This window comes from Triticum urartu, chromosome 5A, assembly GCF_056163025.1.
Source record: "Triticum urartu cultivar PI428250 chromosome 5A, HENAU_Tu73, whole genome shotgun sequence".
Classification (NCBI taxonomy): Eukaryota; Viridiplantae; Streptophyta; class Magnoliopsida; order Poales; family Poaceae; genus Triticum; species Triticum urartu.
In genome coordinates this window covers 629,475,138-629,499,276 of record NC_141877.1, presented here as the reverse complement: position 1 = coordinate 629,499,276, position 24,139 = coordinate 629,475,138, and the positions used below count along the sequence as shown (strand labels likewise).

General features: G+C 46.2%; 1 pseudogene; it reads left to right on the top strand.

Moving 5' to 3' along the window:
• Positions 1-1,717: 1,717 nt before the first annotated feature.
• Positions 1,718-23,494, top strand: LOC125506288 (receptor-like protein EIX2; annotated as a pseudogene).
• The last annotated feature ends 645 nt before the right edge of the window (positions 23,495-24,139 follow it).

Sequence of the window (24,139 nt, the reverse complement as noted above, 5' to 3'; positions counted from 1 at the left end):
AACTGAATAAGTCAGGCGGCAACATAAAGCCTGAAAATTTGCATATGGAAGAAAACAACAAGCCTAAGCCACCGTCGCCACCTCCCCTGGGGTACGGCCCCTCCCACGAGCCCATCAATAGAAACAAACTCCAGCTTGCCCCCATGCACCTAGGCACGCCCCGCCGTGGTCACCATGCTGTACGGAAGCATCACCATGCTCTCCTACGTCCTGTACATCAACGCCCCTCCCTTCGCCACACGCCGGTCGTGAACCATCCGCCCCATCAAACGCGCCTGCACCTCTCTAGCTGGCACAGTCCGCCTCACCCGCCATGGCGTGGTTCCCCCTACAAACCCCCCACCGCTCCACCACATGGCATCGATCTGCAACCGCCGCTCGCTCCCCACCGAACCACGAGAGAGGGAAAGAAGTGCGCAAGGTACAAACAATGCATCAGGGTGGACTCACCGGAGTTGCCTGCACGCCTGCAACGGATGGGATCCAGGAGGGAGTTGCCGCCCGTGCCCTTTGTTGAATCCGGTGAACCCGAGGCAGATTGATGATGACGAACAACACCTCTTTCGTGTTGATGTCGGCGGTCCAGTCGCGCCGGGCAACGAGCAGGCGGCTGCCGGAGGCGAGGTCGACCTCCACCACCGAAACCCTAGCAGGGGGAAATTGATGGGGCGACCACAGGAGGCGAGGAAAAGTGGATCGACGCGGTGAAGCTAGTAGAGCTGCAGCCGCGTGTGTGCCGGGCGGCGACGGAGCGGCCGGAATCGGCCGGCGTCCGAGGCGGCGAGCAGTGGGGATCGAGCGAGTGGCCAGGAGGGGGGACGGGAGGAAGAGGAGAGGGGCTGCGTGAGTGCGGGGGAGAGGCGGCTAGGTCATCTCCACAGGAGCGGGGACGCAATTTATACGCGCAAGCGTGAAATGACAAAAATGCCCCCGGCGGGGCAGGCTATTTACGTGCGATGGCACGGTTGAGGTGAAATTATTCATTCCAGCAGTAACTTTTTTTTATCCGACGGACGAGGTCGTTCCAGGGGTTGATCTGACGGCCCAGATCGTATCAAGCAGCTAGATCCAACGGCCAGGAATCCAAATCGCTGAGGAGGCTTGTAGAAACATCCATCTCTTATCTCTTGATTAAAGCCACAGCTGAACGCAACGTAGTTTGACATTGGCATGGACGTGGTCATTCCCCCGGATTCACGGCACGAGATGTAGCCGTGTGTGGACCCGTGGTTGTTTGTCTCTTCGGAGTTCAATCAAGATTTGGCGCGCTTCGCCACCACCCAGTTTGGTCTGTGAAATTTTTATGCGCTCGGTCAGTCAACTCATATGGACTCACATGCAGGGTAGTTTGACACTGACCAGGCCCTGACACTGACACGGGTGGAACCAACGAACTCTGCTGGCTCCTTAAATCAAAGCGTGCATGGCCGAGGCTACTACTCCTTCCATTTTACAATGTAATGCTTTCTTTATCCCCGTGCTTCAATTTTGACCGTAAATTTAATTATCAAGACCGATTGCAGCGGGAGCAAAAATTATATCAGTGAATTCGTATTTGAAAGAAGTTTTCAATTATATAATTTTTTCTCCCACCGCAGTTGGTCTCGGTGATTAAATTTATGATCAAAGTTGAACCTTGGGAAGCATGAACGCACTATATTTTAGAATGGAGGGAGTACACAATACGAACTTACCCACTAGTAGTCCACTTCCCAAAATGGCCGGGCCAAGGCCGCCGACCCAAGCTACGGCGATCCTCCTAGCCCTAGCGACGTGGTGCCTCGTCTTCCTTCGGAGCTCATCAGCCCCAGCCGTGCCTGCACTCCGGCCACCGCCACCACCATCAGCACCGGGAGGCACCCTCTGCATCCCCCGCGAGCGAGATGCGCTTCTCACCTTCAAGGCCGGCCTCACCGATCCGAGCAACCACCTTTCGTCGTGGCGGGTCGACAAGGACTGCTGCTGGTGGATGGGCGTCGGGTGCAGCAACCAGACTGGCCACGTCATCAAGCTCGATCTCAACAGCTACAACTATGGTCCGCTCATGTATGGAAGCATAGGAGGTGAGATAAACCCCTCTTTGCTCACTCTCCAACATCTGCAGTACCTAGACCTCTCATTCAACGACTTCGGTGGTGGGAGATCTATTAGGATGATCTCCACCGTGTCGGCCCAACAGCCCACCGGGCCCTTAGATCCGCGCCCTGATCGGGGGCGCTCAACCCACTATGGTGACGGCCCCCTGTCACCTGCACTATATAAAGAGGTGGGGGCCGGCGGCTCGCATCACGAGGTTCGTCGCAGCGCCGAACACCCCACCTACATCCCTACCGATCTAGGGTTAGTGCAGGGCTAACGGGAAGCACCGCCACCACTACTCTCTGCCACCACCGCCGCCATCCACCATGGCCGGCAACTGGAGCTCCTCGAACCACAAGGACAAGGTAGGTTCACCGGATTAATCTACCCTACCCGATCCCACAGATTTAACAATGGTATCAGCCAGATTGGGTTAGATTTTTTCGGTTGAAAAGAAATCACAGAAAGTTTTCCCCTCCCCAAAAGAAGGGCAAAGAATCTCGCAGAAAAGAGCGCCGCCGCACCGGCCGCGCCGTTCCTCTCGATCTCGATGCGCATCGGCAAGCCGAGGCATCGAGAAGAAGAGCACCATCCCCTTTTGGGGGGCAAAGAGACCAAGAGTATCGCCGAAACAGGGCATCACCGCTGAACCGCTTGACGGCCGTGCGCCCATCTACGAGTGCACGCGCACGCCAGCAAGGGGGCCAGAGGGTCGCCGTTCTTCTTTGACTCTCCACTGCTCGAAGCTTTACATGGTGGAGGGAGAAAAAGGAGAAAAAGAGGAAGAAAGGAATGGGGAAGGAGAAAGAGTCGGCGGCCGGACGTCGTGCCGTGTCCGCTCGACGCCGTCGCCGGCGGCTGGCGCGGCCGGACCCTCTGTTGCGCCGCTGCCAGCGAACACGCAAGGGGTCCGCGGGGGCGCCGCATCGGAAGTCGCTACACCTCTCTGCTCTCCCTCTCTCGCGCGCGTACAGGAGGTTTGGGGTAAAAAAGGAAAAAGGCTCGTGCAGGCGTGGCGTCCGACGCCGTAACCGGCTCGCCGGTGGCACGACTGGGCCGCTGGTCAGATCCGCGGAGGTGGAGGCCAGGCAGAGCGGTGTGCGCGGGGGGAAATGAAGGGGAAGAAGAGAAGGCTGGCACGGCGCGCCGTTTTCGTCGCCGGCGATAGGCGCGGCGCGGCGGCCGGCCGGCGTGAACGTCGTGCGGGCGAGCGACAGAGGAAGGGGGCGAAATGGCCTAGGGTTCATCCCGAGCGGCGCGGTTGGTTTTTTGTTCGACCGCATCGCGCGCGTGGCCGTCGGATCGCAGTGAACGGCCAGGATTAAAACCCTAGTGCACAGCGGGCTTCTTGGACCAAAAGTGTTGGGGAACGTTGCAGAAAAACAAAAATTTTCCTACGGTTTCACCAAAATCCATCTAGGAGTTCATCTAGCAACGAGTGATTGGATTTCATCTACATACCTTTGTAGATCACGCGCCTAAGCGTTCAAAGAACGGGGATGAGGAAGTCGTACTCGACGTGATCCAAATCACCGGAGATCCTAGCGCCGAACGGACGGCACCTCCGCGTTCAACACACGTACGATCAGCGTAACGTCTCCTCCTTCTTGATCCAGCAAGGGGAAAGGAGAGGTTGAGGAAGATGGCTCCAGCAGCAGCACGACGGCGTGGTGGTGATGGAGCTGCAGTACTCCGGCAGGGCTTCGCCAAGCTCTATGGAAGAGGAGGAGGTGTTGGAGAGGGAGAGGGAGGCACCAAAGGCAAAGGTCAGAGGTCCTCCATCCCCCCCCCCCCACTATATATAGGGGGGCCTAGGAGGGGCGCCGGCCCTAGGAGATGCAATCTCCTAGGGGGCGGTGGCCAAGGGGTGGGGGGCTTGCCCCCCAAGCAAGGGGGCGCCCCCCCTTTAGGGTTTCCCCCACCCTAGGCGCATGGGCCCTAGGGGAAGTGCCGCCCCAGCCCACTTTGGGCTGGATCCCTTCCCACTTCAGCCCATGGGGCCCTCCGGGATAGGTGGCCCCACCCGATGGACCCCCGGGACCCTTCCGGTGGTCCCGGTACAATACCGGTGACCCCGAAACTTGTCCCGACGGCCGAAATAGCACTTCCTATATATAATTCTTTACCTCCGGACCATTCCGGAACTCCTCGTGACGTCCGGGATCTCATCCGGGACTCCGAACAACATTCGGGTTACTGCATATACATATCCCTACAACCCTAGCGTCACCGAACCTTAAGTGTGTAGACCCTACGGGTTCGGGAGACATGTAGACATGACCGAGATCGCTCTCCGGTCAATAACCAACAGCGGGATCTGGATACCCATGTTGGCTCCCACATGCTACTCGATGATCTCATCGGATGAACCACGATGTCGAGGATTCAAGCAACCCCGTATACAATTCCCTTCGTCAATCGGTATGCTACTTGCCCGAGATTCGATCGTCGGTATCCCAATACCTTGTTCAATCTCATTACCGGAAAGTCACTTTACTCGTACTGTAATGCATGATCCCATGACCAGACACTTGGTCACTTTGAGCTCATAATGATGATGCATTACCGAGTGGGCCCAGTGATACCTCTCCGTCATACAGAGTGACAAATCCCAGTCTTGATCCGTGTCAACCCAACAGACACTTTCGGAGATACCCGTAGTATACCTTTATAGTCACCCAGTTACGTTGTGACGTTTGGTACACCCAAAGCACTCCTACGGTATCCGGGAGTTACACGATCTCATGGTCTAAGGAAAAGATACTTGACATTGGAAAACTCTAGCAAACGAACTATACGATCTTGTGCTATGTTTAGGATTGGGTCTTGTCCATCACATCATTCTCCTAATGATGTGATCTCGTTATCAATGACATCCAATGTCCATAGTCAGGAAACCATGACTATCTGTTGATCAACGAGCTAGTCAACTAGAGGCTTACTAGGGACATGTTGGTGTCTAAGTATTCACACACGTATTACGATTTCCGGATAACACAATTATAGCATGAATAAAGACAATTATCATGAACAAGGAAATATAATAATAATGCTTTTATTATTGCCTCTAGGGCATATTTCCAACAGTCTCCCACTTGCACTAGAGTCAATAATCTAGTTACATTGTGATGAATCGAACACCCATGGAATTCTGGTGTTGATCATGTTTTGCTCTAGGGAGAGGTTTAGTCAACGGATCTGCTACATTCAGGTCCGTATGTACTTTACAAATATCTATGTCTCCATCTTGAACATTTTCACGAATGGAGTTGAAGCGACGCTTGATGTGCCTGGTCTTCTTGTGAAACCTGGGCTCTTTGGCAAGTGCAATAGCTCCAGTGTTGTCACAGAAGAGTTTGATTGGCCCCGATGCATTGGGTATGACTCCTAGGTCGGTGATGAACTCCTTCACCCAAATTGCTTCATGCGCTGCCTCCGAGGCTGCCATGTACTCCGCTTCACATGTAGATCCCGCCACGACGCTCTGCTTGCAACTGCACCAGCTTACTGCCCCACCATTCAAAATATACACGTATCCGGTTTGTGACTTGGAGTCATCCAGATCTGTGTCGAAGCTAGCGTCGACGTAACCTTTTACGGCGAGCTCTTCGTCACCTCCATAAACGAGAAACATTTCCTTAGTCCTTTTCAGGTACTTCAGGATATTCTTGACCGCTGTCCAGTGTTCCTTGCCGGGATTACTTTGGTACCTTCCTACCAAACTTACGGCAAGGTTTACATCAGGTCTGGTACACAGCATGGCATACATAATAGAACCTATGGCTGAGGCATAGGGGATGACACTCATCTCTTCTATATCTTCTGCCGTGGTCGGACATTGAGCTGAGCTCAATTTCACACCTTGTAACACAGGCAAGAACCCCTTCTTAGACTGATCCATATTGAATTTCTTTAATATCTTATCAAGGTATGTGCTTTGTGAAAGACCTATGACGCGTCTTGATCTATCTCTATAGATTTTGATGCCTAATATATATGCAGCTTCTCCAAGGTCCTTCATTGAAAAACTCTTATTCAAGTAGGCCTTAATGCTGTCCAAAAGCTCTATATCATTTCCCATCAAAAGTATGTCATCTACATATAATATGAGAAATGCTACAGAGCTCCCACTCACTTTCTTGTAAACGCAGGCTTCTCCATAAGTCTGCGTAAACCCAAACGCTTTGATCATCTCATCAAAGCGAATGTTCCAACTCCGAGATGCTTGCACCAGCCCATAAATCGAGCATTGGAGCTTGCACACCTTGTCAGCATTCTTAGGCTCGACAAAACCTTCCGGCTGCATCATATACAATTCTTCCTTAAGGAAACCATTAAGGAATGCCGTTTTGACGTCCATTTGCCATATCTCATAATCATAGAATGCGACAATTGCTAACATGATTCGGACGGACATTAGCTTCGCTACCGGTGAGAAAGTCTCATCGTAGTCAACCCCTTAAACTTGTCGATAACCCTTAGCGACAAGCCGAGCTTTATAGATGGTCACATTACCATCTGCATCTGTCTTCTTCTTAAAGATCCATTTATTTTCAATGGCTCGCCGCTCAACAGACAAGTCAGTCAAAGTCCATACTTCGTTTTCATACATGGATCCTATCTCGGATTTCATGGCTTCTAGCCATTTGTCGGAATCCGGGCCCGCCATCGCTTCTTCATAGTTCGAAGGTTCACCGTTGTCTAACAACATGATTTCCAAGACAGGGTTGCCATACCACTCTGGTGCGGAACGTGTCCTTGTGGACCTACGAAGTTCAGTAGCAACTTGATCTGAAGTTTCATGATCATCATCATTAACTTCCTCTCTAGTCGGTGCAGGCACCTCAGGAACATTTTCTTGAGTTGCGCCATTTTTCGGTTCAAGAGGTAATACTTCATCAAGTTCTACTTTCCTCCCACTTACTTCTTTCGAGAGAAACTCTTTCTCTAGAAAGGATCCATTCTTGGCAACAAAGATCTTGCCTTCGGACCTGAGGTAGAAGGTATACCCAATAGTTTCTTTAGGGTATCCTATGAAGACGCATTTTTCCGACTTGGGTTCGAGCTTTTCAGGTTGAAGTTTCTTGACATAAGCATCGCATCCCCAAACTTTTAGAAACGACAGCTTAGGTTTCTTCCCAAACCATAATTCATACGGTGTCATCTCAACGGATTTCGACGGAGCCCTATTTAAAGTGAATGCGGCAGTCTCTAAAGCATAGCCCCAAAAAGATAGCGGTAAATCGGTAAGAGACATCATAGATCGCACCATATCTAATAGAGTGCGATTATGACGTTTGGACACACCATTACGCTGAGGTGTTCCAGGCGGCGTGAGTTGTGAAACTATTCCACATTTTCTTAAGTGTGTGCCAAACTCGTGACTCAAGTATTCTCCTCCATGATCTGATCGCAGGAACTTGATTTTCCTGTCACGTTGATTCTCAACCTCACTCTGAAATTCCTTGAACTTTTCAAAGGTCTCAGACTTGTGTTTCATTAAGTAGACATACCCATATCTACTCAAGTCATCAGTGAGGGTGAGAACATAACGATAGCCACCGCGAGCCTCAACACTCATTGGACCGCACACATCAGTATGTATGATTTCCAATAAGTTGGTTGCTCACTCCATTGTTCCTGAGAACGGAGTCTTGGTCATTTTACCCATGAGGCATGGTTCGCATGTGTCAAATGATTCGTAATCAAGAGACTCTAAAAGTCCATCAGCATGGAGCTTCTTCATGCGTTTGACACCTATGTGACCAAGGCGGCAGTGCCACAAGTATGTGGGACTATCATTATCAATCTTACATCTTTTGGTACTCACACTATGAACATGTGTAGCAATACGCTCGAGATTCATTAAGAATAAACCATTCACCATCGGAGCATGACCATAAAACATATCTCTCATATAAATAGAACAACCATTATTCTCGGATTTAAATGAGTAGCCATCTCGAATTAAACGAGATCCTGATACAATGTTCATGCTCAAAGCTGGCACTAAATAACAATTATTAAGGTTTAAAACTAATCCCGAAGGTAAATGTAAAGGTAGCGTGCCAACGGCGATCACATTGACCTTGGAACCATTCCCGACGCGCATCGTCACCTCGTCCTTCGCCAGTCTCCGCTTATTCCGCAGCTCCTGTTTTGAGTTACAAATGTGAGCAACCGCACCGGTATCAAATACCCAGGAGCTACTACGAGTACTGGTAAGGTACACATCAATTACATGTATATCACATATACCTTTCGTGATGCCGGCCTTCTTGTCCGCTAAGTATTTGGGGCAGTTCCGCTTCCAGTGACCACTTCCCTTGCAATAAAAGCACTCAGTCTCGGGCTTGGGTCCATTCTTTGGCTTCTCCCGGCAGCTTGCTTGCCGGGCGCGGCAACTCCCTTGCCGTCCTTCTTGAAGGCTTTCTTACCCTTGCCCTTCTTGAACTTAGTGGTTTTATTCACCATCAACACTTGATGTTCCTTTTTGACTTCTACCTCTGCTGATTTCAGCATTGCAAATACTTCAGGAATGGTCTTTTCCATCCCCTGCATATTGAAGTTCATCACAAAGCTCTTGTAGCTCGGTGGAAGCGACTGAAGGATTCTGTCAATGACCGCGTCATCCGGGAGATTAACTCCCAGCTGAGTCAAGCGGTTATGCAACCCAGACATAGTGAGTATGTGCTCACTGACAGAACTGTCTTCCTCCATCTTACAGCTGAAGAACTTGTCGGAGACTTGATATCTCTCGACCCGGGCATGAGCTTGGAAAACCATTTTCAGCTCTTCAAACATCTCATATGCTCCGTGTCTCTCAAAACGCTTTTGGAGCCCTGGCTCTAAGTTGTAAAGCATGCCGCATTGAACGAGGGAGTAGTCATCGGTACGTGCCTGCCAAGCGTTCATAACGTCTTGTTCTGCAGGGAGAACAGGGGCGTCACCTAGCGGTGCTTGTAGGACATAATCTTTCTTGGCAGCTATGAGGATGATCCTCAGGTTCCGGACCCAGTCCGTGTAGTTGCTGCCATCGTCTTTCAGCTTGGTTTTCTCTAGGAACGCGTTGAAGTTGAGGACTACGTTGGCCATTTGATCTACAAGACATATTGTAAAAAAGATTAGACTAAGTTCATGATAATTAAGTTCATCTAATCAAATTATTCAATGAACTCCCACTTAGATAGACATCCCTCCAGTAATCTAAGTATAACATGATCCGAGTTAACTAGGTCGTGTCCGATCATCACGTGAGACGGACTAGTCAACATCGGTGAACATCTTCATGTTGATCGTATCTTCTATACGACTCATGCTCGACCTTTCGGTCTTCTGTGTTCCGAGGCCATGTCTGCACATGCTAGGCTCGTCAAGTCAACCTAAGTGTTTGCATGTGTAAATCTGTCTTACACCCGTTGTATGTGAACGTTGGAATCTAACACCCGATCATCACGTGGTGCTTCGAAACAACGAACTGTCGCAACGGTGCACAGTTAGGGGGAACACTTTCTTGAAATTATTATGAGGGATCATCTTATTTCTACCGTCGTTCTAAGTAAACAAGATGCAGAAACATGATAAACATCACATGCAATCAAATAATAATAGTGACATGATATGGCCAATATCACATAGCTCCTTTGATCTCCATCTTGGGGCTCCATGATCATCTTGTCACCGGCATGACACAATGATCTCCATCATCATGATCTCCATCATCGTGTCTCCATGAAGTTGCTCGCCAACTATTACTTCTACTACTACGGCTAACGCATTTAGCAATAAAGTAAAGTAATTTACATGGCGTTTCTCAATGACACGCAGGTCATACAAAAAATAAAGACAACTCCTATGGATCCTGCCGGTTGTCATACTCATCGACATGCAAGTCGTGATTCCTATTACAATAGCATGAACATCTCATACATCACATATATACCATTCATCATTCATCACAACTTTGGCCATATCACATCACAGAACACTTGCTGCAAAAACAAGTTAGACGTCCTCTAATTGTTGTTGCAAGTTTTACGTGGCTGCAATAGGGTTCTAGCAAGAACGTTTTCTTACCTATGTGAAAGCCACAACGTGATTTGTCAACTTCTATTTACCCTTCATAAGGACCCTTTTCATTGAATCCGCTCCAACTAAAGTGGGAGAGACAGACACCCGCCAGCCACCTTATGCAACTTGTGCATGTTAGTCAGTGGAACCGGTCTCACGTAAGAGTACGTGTAAGGTTGGTCCGGGCCGCTTCATCCCACAATACCGCTGAAGCAAGATGAGACTAGTAGTGGCAAGAAAGTTGCCAACATCTACGCCCACAACAAATTGTGTTCTAATCGCGCAAAGAGAACTACGCATAGACCTAGCTCATGATGCCACTGTTGGGGAACGTTGCAGAAAAACAAAAAATTTCCTACGGTTTCACCAAGATCCATCTAGGAGTTCATCTAGCAACGAGTGATTGGATTGCATCTACATACCTTTGTAGATCACGCGCGGAAGCATTCAAAGAACGGGGATGAGGAAGTCGTACTCGACATGATCCAAATCACCGGAGATCCTAGCGCCGAACGGACGGCACCTCCGCGTTCAACACACATACAGTCAGCGTAACGTCTCCTCCTTCTTGATCCAGCAAGGGGAAAGGAGAGGTTGAGGAAGATGGCTCCAGCAGCAGCACGACGGCGTGGTGGTGATGGAGCTGCAGTACTCCGGCAGGGCTTCGCCAAGCTCTATGGAGGAGGAGGAGGTATTGGAGAGGGAGAGGGAGGCACCAAAGGCAAAGGTCAGAGGTCCTCCATCCCCCCCACTATATATAGAGAGGCCTAGGGGGGCGCCGGCCCTAGGAGATGCAATCTCCTAGGGGGGCGGCGGCCAAGGGGTGGGGGGCTTGCCCCCCAAGCAAGGGGGCGCCCCCCCTTTAGGGTTTCCCCCACCCTAGGCGCATGGGCCCTAGGGGAAGTGGCGCCCCAGCCCACTTTGGGCTGGATCCCTTCCCACTTCAGCCCATGGGGCCCTCCGGGATAGGTGGCCCCACCCGATGGACCCCCGGGACCCTTCCGGTGGTCCTGGTACAATACCGGTGACCCCAAAACTTGTCCCGACGGCCGAAATAGCACTTCCTATATATAATTCTTTACCTCTGGACCATTCCGGAACTCCTCGTGACGTCCGGGATCTCATCCGGGACTCCGAACAACATTCGGGTTACTGCATATACATATCCCTACAACCCTATCGTCACTAAACCTTAAGTGTGTAGACCCTACGGGTTCGGGAGACATGTAGACATGACCGAGATCGCTCTCCGGTCAATAACCAACAGCGGGATCTGGATACCCATGTTGGCTCCCACATGCTACTCGATGATCTCATCGGATGAACCACGATGTCGAGGATTCAAGCAACCCCGTATACAATTCCCTTCGTCAATCGGTATGCTACTTCCCCGAGATTCGATCGTCGGTATCCCAATACCTTGTTCAATCTCGTTACCGGCAAGTCACTTTACTCGTACCGTAATGCATGATCCCGTGACCAGACACTTGGTCACTTTGAGCTCATAATGATGATGCATTACCGAGTGGGCCCAGTGATACCTCTCCGTCATACGGAGTGACAAATCCCAGTCTTGATCCGTGTCAACCCAACAGACACTTTCGGAGATACCCGTAGTATACCTTTATAGTCACCCAGTTACGTTGTGACATTTGGTACACCCAAAGCACTCCTACGGTATCCGGGAGTTACACGATCTCATGGTCTAAGGAAAAGATACTTGACATTGGAAAACTCTAGCAAACGAACTATATGATCTTGTGCTATGTTTAGGATTGGGTCTTGTCCATCACATCATTCTCCTAATGATGTGATCTCGTTATCAATGACATCCAATGTCCATAGTCAGGAAACCATGACTATCTGTTGATCAACGAGCTAGTCAACTAGAGGCTTACTAGGGACATGTTGGTGTCTAAGTATTCACACATGTATTACGATTTCCGGATAACACAATTATAGCATGAATAAAGACAATTATCATGAACAAGGAAATATAATAATAATGCTTTTATTATTGCCTCTAGGGCATATTTCCAACAGAAAGTAGAGGCGGGGCCAGGCCTGCTCGCGCAGCGCCTAGGCCAGAAGCCGCGCGCGCTGGGCCGAGGCCGCAGCCGCGGGCGCTGGGGTGCGCTGCAGTTTTTTTTTGTTATTTGTCTGGTTTTTGGGCAGATTTTAAATAGTTTTTCTACTCAAATTTCATCCAACGAAATTTTGTTTAGAGTACAGAAAAGTAAATGAAAAAGTTCTGAAAAGGAAAACAGAAAAGTTTCTGAAAATGAAAATGAAAAAATCAGAAAAAGAAATATTAATGAATTTTATAAAGAAAATAATAAAGTTCATAATATTTTCTTTAGTAAAAGAAAAGTTTCTATAAAGAATAAAAAGTTCATGATTTTTCTATTCATGTTTTTTTACCATGATTCTATTCATGTTTTTACGCTGCAAATAAAAATAAAAGTGCTCCTTTAAAAGTGAATAGAACTAAAGTAAAAGATTAAATTGTTGCTTCTCTAATGCATTTTTGAACCAATCGGTTGAAATTGCATAGAGAGTAAAAGAGTATAAAATTGTTTCTGAATAGATTCAGAAAGTTTTCGCTGCAAAGAAAAAATATTATCCTCCAATTAAATTGGAACCAACGGGAAAATTTAATTGGATGGACAATTTTTTTGAGAGAAGTTTTTTCACTTGTGGGTGAAATCAGATTCATATAGCTTCTGCTATGACAGTAGAAAGATATTTGATTAAAGTTTGATTATGGTATTGTTATTTTCTGACCAACATTGATGATGACAATATTATAATTCAATGAGTCTTATAGTTAAAAGTTCAAATCTCTGATAATTTTTTGTATCAAAGTGACCAATTTTCAGAGCATTTGATAAAGATTGAGAAATGTATATTAAAAGTTTTCCGCTGCAATAAAGCTGATGATGATGATTATTTCTTAGCAAAGTTGTTTAATAGAAATACTATCATCACATTGTTTATGAGTTATATGCATTATTTCCATTTCCGCCCAACGGTGATATGGAATTAATGTAGAAGAATGAGTTTTATTCTAATTCTAACACAACGGTGATTTAGAGTATAAAAAGGAAGTTTTACAAAAGTTTAATGTGCATATTTTTTAACCAGACCAACGTAGGGTTATTATTATGCTCATTATTGTTGATTATTGGCTATGTTTTCTTAGACTAAAAGTTTTACATGCTTTCATTCGTGAAAGCGAATGGCTGGGTACTTGTGACCCGAAAGATGACCATGAAAGGTCATAACGTGAGGGAGTATGTTCTCTCTAAAGAATGGCTTCAAAAGAAAAGAATTCTTGGATATTAATCCAAGAGCAGAAAACAGATAGATCATTGAGAGTCTTGGTTGACGAATGTCTTTCATGTATTTTATATGAAGAAGATTTTTCAGTCAACATGATTTGAGATGAAACAAGCAACATGCGTGTTTAATTTGACCAACGTCGGATTAAGCATGTGTGTCAAAGAGCGTTTGAATTTATTTCTGAATTTGATGATTGCATATGCGGTCAAAAGAGCCAATTCTGGCATTCATGTTCCTTACAGGGAATTACCTGCATAGCGGGAAACAGGATTATGATAAAACCCGCATGGCGGGGAAAGTCTGGGAAAATACATGCGTAACTGGGTAAAGTTGACATAGTATTATGTCAAAAATCCTGTATGTCAGGAGAAACTCTGGCAAAGGACTTATCCTGTATGACAGGAGAAAGATATGATGACTCATGTGCTTAATGTGTCTCACTCTAGGAGAAAAGCTATTATGCTTTCCTAGTATCAACCATACACTTATGTGTAATGGTCATTAAGCACTCAATAAATCCAAAGAGATTAAAAGTTACAGATGAACCTAAAGATGAGAATGATATGCAAGTGTGACTTGCAAAAGTACTAATGATAAAGAACTCTGTTGAGTTTCTGAAATGAAATGAGGAAAAAGTACTCCCATACTAGTTAAAAGATAACTTCATTTTGTATGAAGAGATAACTTCATTTCGTATGAAGTAATCTGATGAATGAAGTAGATAATCGAAGTTTCCTCAATTCACAAGAGTTATCAATGATTTTCGAAATTGTGGCAGAAAAGTTATTGCCACATTTCGTGGGGGAGAAAGAAATATGAGATAAATTAAGATTGATGAAACTCCCATATACTTTAGATAACGTGATGAAGAATGTGATCGTCTGGGGGAGTACGACGGTCATAATCATACCCCTAAAGAAAAGAAATAGTTGTATTTCTGGATCTTTTACAGTTCCGAAAGCAGAGTAAGGAATACTAAGACGGTGCTTAAAGTGCCATAAAGAAGAAAATTTTAACAGAATAAACTCAAATTACAAAGTTTAAAGATACGCCATTTTTTAGTGAAGATGGAGTAATCTGGGAGAGCATGTTGTATGACCTATACAACACAAGTTGTTAGCTCTATAAAGGAATGAGAAAATCAGATACTTCTGATTACTATAAAGTCTATGTTAGTGAAATTCAAATGGAAGTTGATCCCACCTCATTTAAAGCGCTCATTCGAGCTTTGTGAAGTGTCTACTTATCTAAATGATAAGAGACTATGTGAGATGAAATGAAATTGTGCATCCCGGCGATGTTTGGGACTGATGAGTAATTTCCAATGAAGCCAAAACAGTAGGCTGTAAAGAGTCTACAAGGACAATGTGACTCCAAAGGAAATATGTAAAGGTGTAAAACACGACTTAAATCGAAAGGTTTTTGCGCGTTTTGCACTGAATAGATTACAATGAGTGTTGGTAGCACATCATGATCTGAGTTACATCAGATGAAAGTAAAGAACGCAAGGGATACTACCTGAAGAAGTCCTTTATGGACTAAAGCAATCAAATGTTGTTTTGGGTTAAAGAAAATGAGAGGACAATTGTATTCGTGCTAAGTTATAGAATGGGAAATTCATTTCCTAATCATGTGCATGTGGATGACATCCTACTTGCTAGTGGTGATGTCAACCTACTACAGTAGGAGAAAAGAAGTGCTTCTCCTCAAAGTTCAAAAGAATGTTCTCGGTAGAGTGTCTCTCGTTATAAGTATCGAGATTCACGAAGAAAAGAACAAAAGGGGGTATTAAGTCTTATAGTGTGCATGCGAGAAAACCTACGCCTGTTCTTATAGTTAAGGGTAATGGAACTGGAAACTATGGTGTTCCAAAAGTTGTTGAGAAAAGATTGAAAACGGATATGGTGCCATATGCTTCAGCTGTTGGAAGCTCAATACATTACCCTGACACAGTTCACGTATCCGGGTTGTTTTGGCGATGTCCAGTCCATATATAGACCATTGGAATGGAGTTAAAGATATCGGCCTCATGCTGAAAGAAATAAGTGCTCTCAAAAGATTGTGAGTACAAAGACATGACTTGTGAAATGTATAGCGAAATCCACAATTGTCGCTAACTTTCATATTTGGAGGTTTTTGTGTGGAAAAGCTCCAAAGAATGAAACAATTATCATCAATGTGATGCAAAGATATTTTATAGCTTGATATGAGGCTCAGGGACAGGCAAAATGGTTAAGGAGACCTGTACCCGGAGTTGATAATGGTTGAGAACAGCGATAACTATTTTAAGTCTTTCGCTCCTATGGCAACGAGTCAAGTGTTGATGCCAAACACACTGACACAGAGTTATGCGTTGTAAAGGAGAAAGTCCGGAATTATGTAGGAATGCTTGAAGCATAAAAGCAATAGACAAGTGTTTGCAGATCTGCTTATTAAAGGCTTACCGCACAGTGTGTTCGGAGAACACACAGTCGACATGGGTTTTATGGTATAGTCTAACATTTCCGGACAATAAATGGGCCCAAGGTTAAAGAATTTGTTTCAAAACAGAGAGGTACGTTGTGGCTGTCTGATTCTATCGGCAATTGAGCTGTGACGATGAAACATGTTCTATGTATTGATTTGTTATGAAACGAGTAAAGTAAAAGTATAAGGTCAAAAGTAAAAGTTGAGATCAAGGGGGAGAATGTTAGGATGATCTCCACCGTGTGGGCCCAACGGCCCACCGGGCCCTTAGATCCGCGCCCTAATCGGGGGCGCTCAACCCACTATGAGTGACGGGCCCCTGTCACCTGCACTATATAAAGAGGTGGGGGGCGGCGGCTCACATCACGAGGTTCGTCGCAGCGCCGAACACCCCACCTACATCCCTACCGATCTAGGGTTAGTGCAGGGCTGACGGGAAGCACCGCCACCACTACTCTCTGCCACCACCGTCGCCATCCACCATGGCCGGCAACTGGAGCTCCTCGAGCCACAAGGACAAGGTAGGTTCACCGGATTAATCTACCCTACCCGATCCCATAGATTTAACAAGATCCATTCCTGAATTCATCGGTGGCCTCCGGAGCCTGATTCATCTCGCCCTCACCGATTTGTTCTTCGGTGGGCGAATCCCTCCTCACCTTGGGAACCTCTCAAATCTGGTCAGTCTTGACCTCTCTATTTTCGGTTGTTACTCGCCTGACCTCGTATGGGTGAGGCACCTACAGAAGCTACAATACCTCTACATGGATGGGGTGGACCTTAGCGCCGCCGTCAACTGGACTCATGCTGTCAACATGCTCCCCTCTCTTCTAGTACTTACACTAGCTGGTTGTGGGCTTCGGAACATTATGCCTCCACCGTTGCACTCCAACCTTACATCACTAAAGGTCCTCTGTCTCGAGTCCAACCCCTTCAACTCATCCTTGGGAGCCAACCACTTGGTTTGGGATCTACCGATGCTTCGATATTTAAGAATGTATGACTGCAGAATCCAAGGTCCTATACCTGCTGCAGTTGGAAACATGACCTCCATTGAATATATGATTCTGGAGGGAAACAACTTCTTGGGCATGGTGCCATCAACATTCAAGAAACTCAAGAGACTAAAAGTGCTCACACTATCAGAAAACTCCATTAGGGAAGAACGGAAGATCTATTTCATAGACTGCCAGCATATGCATTACAAGAGTTGTACTTGGATCACAACAATTTGACTGGGGGCCTTCCAAATCGACTAGAGGATTTCAGTAGCTTGACCACACTTTGGCTCAATAATAACGAACTATCCGGAGAGATACATGTTGGTATACGGAAACTTACAAAACTGAAGGAGTTACTGGTGAACTCAAACAACCTGCATGGTACACTTACTGAACACCGTTTCACAAATCTGAGTAGCCTGCGGGTCTTGTGGATCTCCGATAATTCCTTAACTATGCTCGTCAATAACACATGGAATGGTCCATTCAAATTAACTTCAGGAGGCTTTAGATCTTGCATCCTAGGGCCCCAATTTCCAGTAGGGGTTGTCAGGTCAACAATCAACACTCTTGATCTTTCAAACACAGGTATACATGATTCCATACCTGTTGAGTTTTGGACTGCAACACGCCATGCTCGAGCCTTGGATTTGTCGGGAAACCAGATTGTCGGGAGGCTTCCCGCAAATTTTCGGTTTGGTGGGTTAGAACCTGTTATGTTGGATATCAGTTCTAACCAACTTGTTGGCCCGATTCCAGAACTCTCAAAGAACCTAATCTACTTAGACCTCTCTAGGAACAATCTATCAGGTTCACTTCCGTCAAATATTGGAGCACCGAAGCTAGAAATACTAGTGTTGTTCAAAAATTCTTTTTCTGGGACCATTCCATGCTCCATGTTTGAGTTGCGACACCTGTGGTTCCTAGACATATCAGAGAACCTACTAAATGGGAGCTTTTTGAATTGTCCTCGTGTCCCGAAAACTTCAAGCATCACCGTGCTTAACTTGAATAGTAACAATCTTTCACGGGGATTCCCATCGTCTTTTCAGATGTGCAAAGGGCTACAATTCCTTGATATCGCAAACAATAAATTTTCTGGGAGCTTACCAACATGGATTGAGTCAAAGTTACCGTACTTGCAGTTTTTGCGATTGCGCTCCAACATGTTCTCTGGTAGGATCCCTGTTGAACTCACAATGCTGAAGCATCTTCAGTATTTAGACATTGCGAGCAACAATTTATCAGGGAATATACCATGTGACATATGTGGTAAGCAATTCAAACCAATTCAAAAAAATTATCAGGGAATATACCACCTTCACTTGGGAATCTCTTTGGTATGGTTCAAACTCCGAACCAACAAGATCTCCTTTTCTATACTCTCCATGCTGGGTTGTCTGCCATCGACAAGTACAGTTATGCTTATAACGATAGTCTATCGGTGGTCACAAAAGGTCAACAGCTTGAATTCACGACAGGAATCGCATATATGGTAAACATGGATTTCTCTTGCAACAGTTTAACAGGGGAGATTCCTCATGAAATTGGCATGCTCATTGCATTGAAAAGCTTGAACTTGTCATGGAATGACCTTAGCAGCACAATCCCTTTGGCTATTGGTGAGCTACGGGCAGTGGAATCTTTGGACCTCTCACACAATGAGCTCTCCGGTGAAATCCCTACAAGTTTAGCAGGTCTAACATCACTGGCCCACTTGAACTTGTCATACAACAATTTGACAGGAACCATACCGTCCGGCAATCAGTTACAGGCTTTGGACGACCAGGCATCCATCTACATTGGGAATCCAGGTCTTTGTGGTCCGCTTGTATCAAGGAGCTGCTCAGGAATGGAAATCACTCAATGGATTCCAGAGGATCAGCATGAGGGCATGAGCGATGCGTTGTCATTATACCTTGGCATTTGCACCGGATTCGTAGCAGGTCTTTGGATTATCTTCTGTGGCTTCTTATTCAAGAGGAACTGGAGAATTATTTGGTTCTCGTTCTTTGACTGCATGTGTGATTGGGTCTACGTGCGAGCGGCGGTGAGCTGGGCTTCATTCACAAGGATGGAGTAGTAGAAGCTGAGATCACTATGGTATTTCACCTTTCTTGTCAAGTGTAATGCTCTTTTTTGGTGTGTAAGGCACTCGGTTTGTATGGTAAACCATGGGTTACCTTTGATGTGTATGAATTATTACACATGTGTAAAGAAAAAAGTTATAAAGATGTTGATCTATAGTATGATGACTGATTATTTTTTTTATCCTGAAACTCACCGTGCGTGGGGAGCGAAAGGCGCCTTGCTGAGAAGAAAGCGTATAACAGCAGGCTCCACGCCACCCGCCCTCTTGGCATGTCAGGTCGGCCGGCACGGCCTTTCTAGACAAATCCAGAGTATCGGCGTCGTCTCTCATCCTTCGCTGCTACTCTCGTGAGACATCTGCACTTGCTGTATCCAGGCACTCTGCACTTCGCGACCAGCTAGCCTGTGCGCCACCAGCTCCTGGTCCATGGTCGCGCCCCGCCCCACCGTCCTCGTCATCGGCGTCGGTGGTCGCACATCTAGTTTAATTAAATATAAAAGTATCCTAACTATAGATATTCCTGCAACACGCGCGGGGAATCATCTAGTTTAATTAAATATAAAAGTCTCCTAATTATTATTAGAGCCTTTTATTATTAATTTAGAATATCTAAAAATATGTCTACCTATGTATTATTTATTGGTAATACCCGGTATTGCCCGATAAACTCTGAAACTCTTTCGGTGACCCTGAAACGCTGCCGGTTCCTATCGAAACTGTTTCAAATATTAACAAAACTATTTCACAAATAAATCATCGTTACTCCCGTCCTCCTAACACTTAGCAGATCATGATTACCTTAAGATTATTCGGTAAAACATAGACATAAACGGAACCCCTTCGTTCAATGACCGATAGTGGAATGATGGACATCCATAGCAATCCATGTGAATACACGAATGATATTTGAATGAACCTTTGGTTATCATGTGATGTTCCCTTTGCTTTGTGATACTTTACAAAACTCGAGGTGAGATATATCGATATCCTCTTGAGTCATACACATGCTCACTATACTGGTCTCCTCGTTACCGGTTTTGTTCTTCTTTCTCGTTGATGTGTTCCGGTATCCCATGACATTGTCACTTGTGTCTGACCAGACGATGATGGATGCCGTCACACCGAGCGGGCCCTAACAATATCTCTCCATTGTCGGAGGAGCAAATTCCACTCTCGAGCTATCTAGTCCCTTGTGAAACTTTCCGATGAACCTGTAAGTTGTCGTTATGATCACCTAGTTACAGATGACATTTGAGCAACCCCAAAGTTCAACATATGGTAAAAGTAACTCCGATACTCTCATGGTCTAAGGAACCAAATCATACGTTAACACTCCGTGTTACAACAATTGCTGCCTTTTGACAATATTATTTCAAAGTATAACAGTCAAGTTTGGATCAATTCAATATGTTGTTCTTCTAACATCATACTCTAAATATTGTTTTGAGACTATCGTTACACTTAACGATATCTCAAGACCTGAAAAAACATGATCACAAACATCACTTGAGCTAGTCTTAGAGGTGAGACTAGAAATCTTATTTTACCGTTTATCAATCCACACGTGAATATGATTTTTTTTTCATTGAACTGCATATTCCAGGATCATAGCAGTTATAGCATAGAATATAAACTCTTAATTATGAATAGAGAAATATAATAATACCCCCTATGTTCCTAAATATAAGTCTTTTTAGAGATTCCAATGCAGACTACATACAAAGCAAAATGAGTGAATCTACACTCTAAAATATGTCTATATATACATCTGTATGTAGTTCTTATTGAAATCTATAGAAAGACTTATATTGAGGAACAGAGAGAGAGTACAATATTATTGCCTCTAGGGCATATTTCCAACAACTTTCGGTACAATCGGTCCACGTGTCAGGCCTATTACTCAGCAGCTGAACAATGGCAGTGGCATGGAGAGTGTATTAGAACTATCCATGGAACAATTACAAAGGGAAACACCATGTACTATCCTAGTATTTCCCTGGTTGGGTTTCTCTACAAGCCACAAGTCATATGCATGGAGCCCTTAGTTTCATTTTATGCAGTACGTGCTCAAGGGAATGTGTAGCTGAAGCTACCCTGACCATCAATTTCATGCATCTACAAAGCAGTTCAGTTTGGAGATGATCCTTCCCTTGAAACCTTGTTTTCTAGCACTTGTCTCATGGACAAGCGCATTGGGCTGCCTGAATATTATGCGCAAGTTCCATTGAGGCAAGCTCCTAAGGACTGTGCATTCTTGTTCCAATTGAATCAGCAGCCCGACCTTGCATATTTGGGAATGGCAGACTCCTGTCAAAATAATGTGTGTGATTATACTGCGCATATAATTGATTCAGTACAACGCAACGCTTGGTATTGAGTATCTCAGCAGTTATAAGGGCTGGTGCATGGTTCAACTCGAGATACAATGAAATGAATCGTGGGCCAACTGATACTAAAACACTTGCAAAGTTTCAGCTGGGCAGAGTTGAATGGAATTCTTTGCAGTGGATTGGTAATTTCTGAAGCAACACAGACAAAGCAAGCGGTCAGGGTCGGCAATCTTATGCATACTATATATTGCAACTGACGGCAGGAACTATCTATTTTACCCATTGGCATGTCATTGATGAACCTTGCACAATGCATGAGTGCGACTTTGGTGATTCGGTCTCATCCTGTAATGGAATTTCATGCACCAAAGATTTGGTGGTTGTGCACTACCATGATCAACTAATCAAAGTGAGGCAAAGACTCACATTGGTCACTAAACTATATTGACGGGAAACAGGCATTTTCACTACACGCCGAGTGTATATAGCACGTATTGACCGGGCTCATTGGTCGCTAAATAGGCATTTTCACTACACACTTTACTGTTTGTCTCTTTGGAGTTCAAGATTTGGCGCTGCACCCAACAGTTGGTGTGTGGAATTTTTATGCGCTGGGTCAGTCAACTCATATGGACTCTTCACAGTTCTCGTCTGAGTCCGCTGACCCGCCGGTGGACGGGGTTTCGATGTTACTACTACCTGCCGATCGAACTGGCGTAGCGCGCAGGGCACTTTGACACTGGCAAGGGTGGACCGAACGAACTCTGCTAGCTCCTTAAATCCAGACGTGCATGGCCGAGGCAAGTATACTACACACGCTCGTACTTACCCATTCGTCCGTCCACTTTCCAAAATGGCCAGGCCAAGGCCGGCGGTCCTCCTAGCGACGTGGTGCCTCATCCTCCTCCGGAGCTCGTCAGCCCCAGCGGTGCCTGCACTCCAACCACCGCCACCACCATCAGCACCGGGAGGCACCCTCTGCATCCCCCGCGAGCGAGATGCGCTTCTCGCCTTCAAGGCCGGCCTCACCGATCCGAGCAACTACCTTTCGTCATGGCGGGCCGAGGAGGACTGCTGTCGATGGATGGGCGTCGGGTGCAGCAACCGGACCGGCCATGTCATCAAGCTCCAGGTCAACAGCTACGGAGCCATCGGAGGTGAGATAAGGTCCTCCTTGCTCACTCTACGACATCTCAAGCACCTGGACCTCTCGTCCAACGACTTCGGTGGGAGGCCTGTCCCTCAGTTCATCGGCAGCTTCAGCGGCCTGACGCATCTCCTCCTCAACTACTCATCTTTCGGTGGGCGAATCCCTCACCACCTTGGGAACCTTTCAAATCTAGTCAGTCTTGACCTCTCGAGTCAATTACCAGGTTCTTACTCGCCTGATCTTTCATGGCTGTCGAGGTTGCGTAAGCTGCAATACCTCGCCATGTCCACGGTGGACCTTAGTGCTTCCATCGACTGGACTCATGCTGTCAACATGCTTCCCTCTCTGGTAACCCTCGAGCTAGCAAATTGTGGTCTTCGTAACATTATGCCTCCACCGTTGCACTCCACACTAGTAGAAAACAGGGCTTTGGTCCAGGCCGGGTCAGCCCATTAGTCCCGGTTCAGTCTAGAACCGGGATCAATGTAGGCATTGGTTCCGGTTCGTGAGCCCAGGGGGCCGGCCGGGCCACGTGGGCCATTGGTCCCGGTTCATCTGGACCTTTTGGTCCCGGTTGGTGGGATGAACCGGGACCAATGGGCCTCGCTCCTGGCCCACCACCATTGGTTCCGGTTGGTGGCTTGAATCGGAACCAAAGGCTCCCCTTTAGTCCCGGTTCATGTCACCAACCGGGACCAATGAGGTGCCTATATATACCCCTCGCGAGCAGAGCACCCCAGTGCTCTGTTTTTCTCTGGCCGAGGGGGAGAGGGCTTGGTGGTGCTCTAGCTAACCTCCTATGCACACAAGGTGTTCGATGGAATGCCCGAGCCACACTACTTAAGCTTTCTCCTCTCCAAGCTCGACCTCTAAGCTCCATTTTCCATAATATTTGTCTAGGTTTAGCGGTCCGTCATGCCCCGTCCCCGTCTTCACCACCGTCGATCACCCGCGCCGAGCTCATCGCCGGCACCACCGTGGTGAGCCTCTTGTTCTTATCTTCTTTCTGAAAGGAAAAATATTCTTACTTGTATGTTTACATAGATACTTGTATTATTTTCTTACTTTTATTATTGCATCTTATATAGTGCGATGGTTTTGGTATCCGCCCCCGTCGGCCCTTGTCCTGTCTATGATTCGGATGTGGTATATATATTATCTTTATAACTACTGGTTCATTTATTGTTTATGAAAATTATGCCGACCAACGTGACATAGATTTTATTTATGTAGGATGTATGTGAATCGGAAATGCCAACCGACCCTATTGTCGAGAGGTTAAATTTAGTTGAAGAAGAAAACAATTTGTTGAAGGAAAAAATAAAAAAAATTGAGGAAGAGAAGATGATATTGGAGTTGCATGTTGCGGATGTCGTCGATGATCACAAGATCAAGATGGATGCAATGCGCTTGAAGATTAGAAAGATTAGAAAATATGCCATTCATACCGAGGCTTGGTATTATTATGCCGTTGGATCAATTGTTACCTTGGTTGCGATTATGATCGCATTTGTTTTCGCATTGAAATGTTTTACATAGTTTCAATGTATGGTTTAATTAATTAGATGCTCTGGAGAGCTATATGTTGTTAGATGAGAACTATGTATGC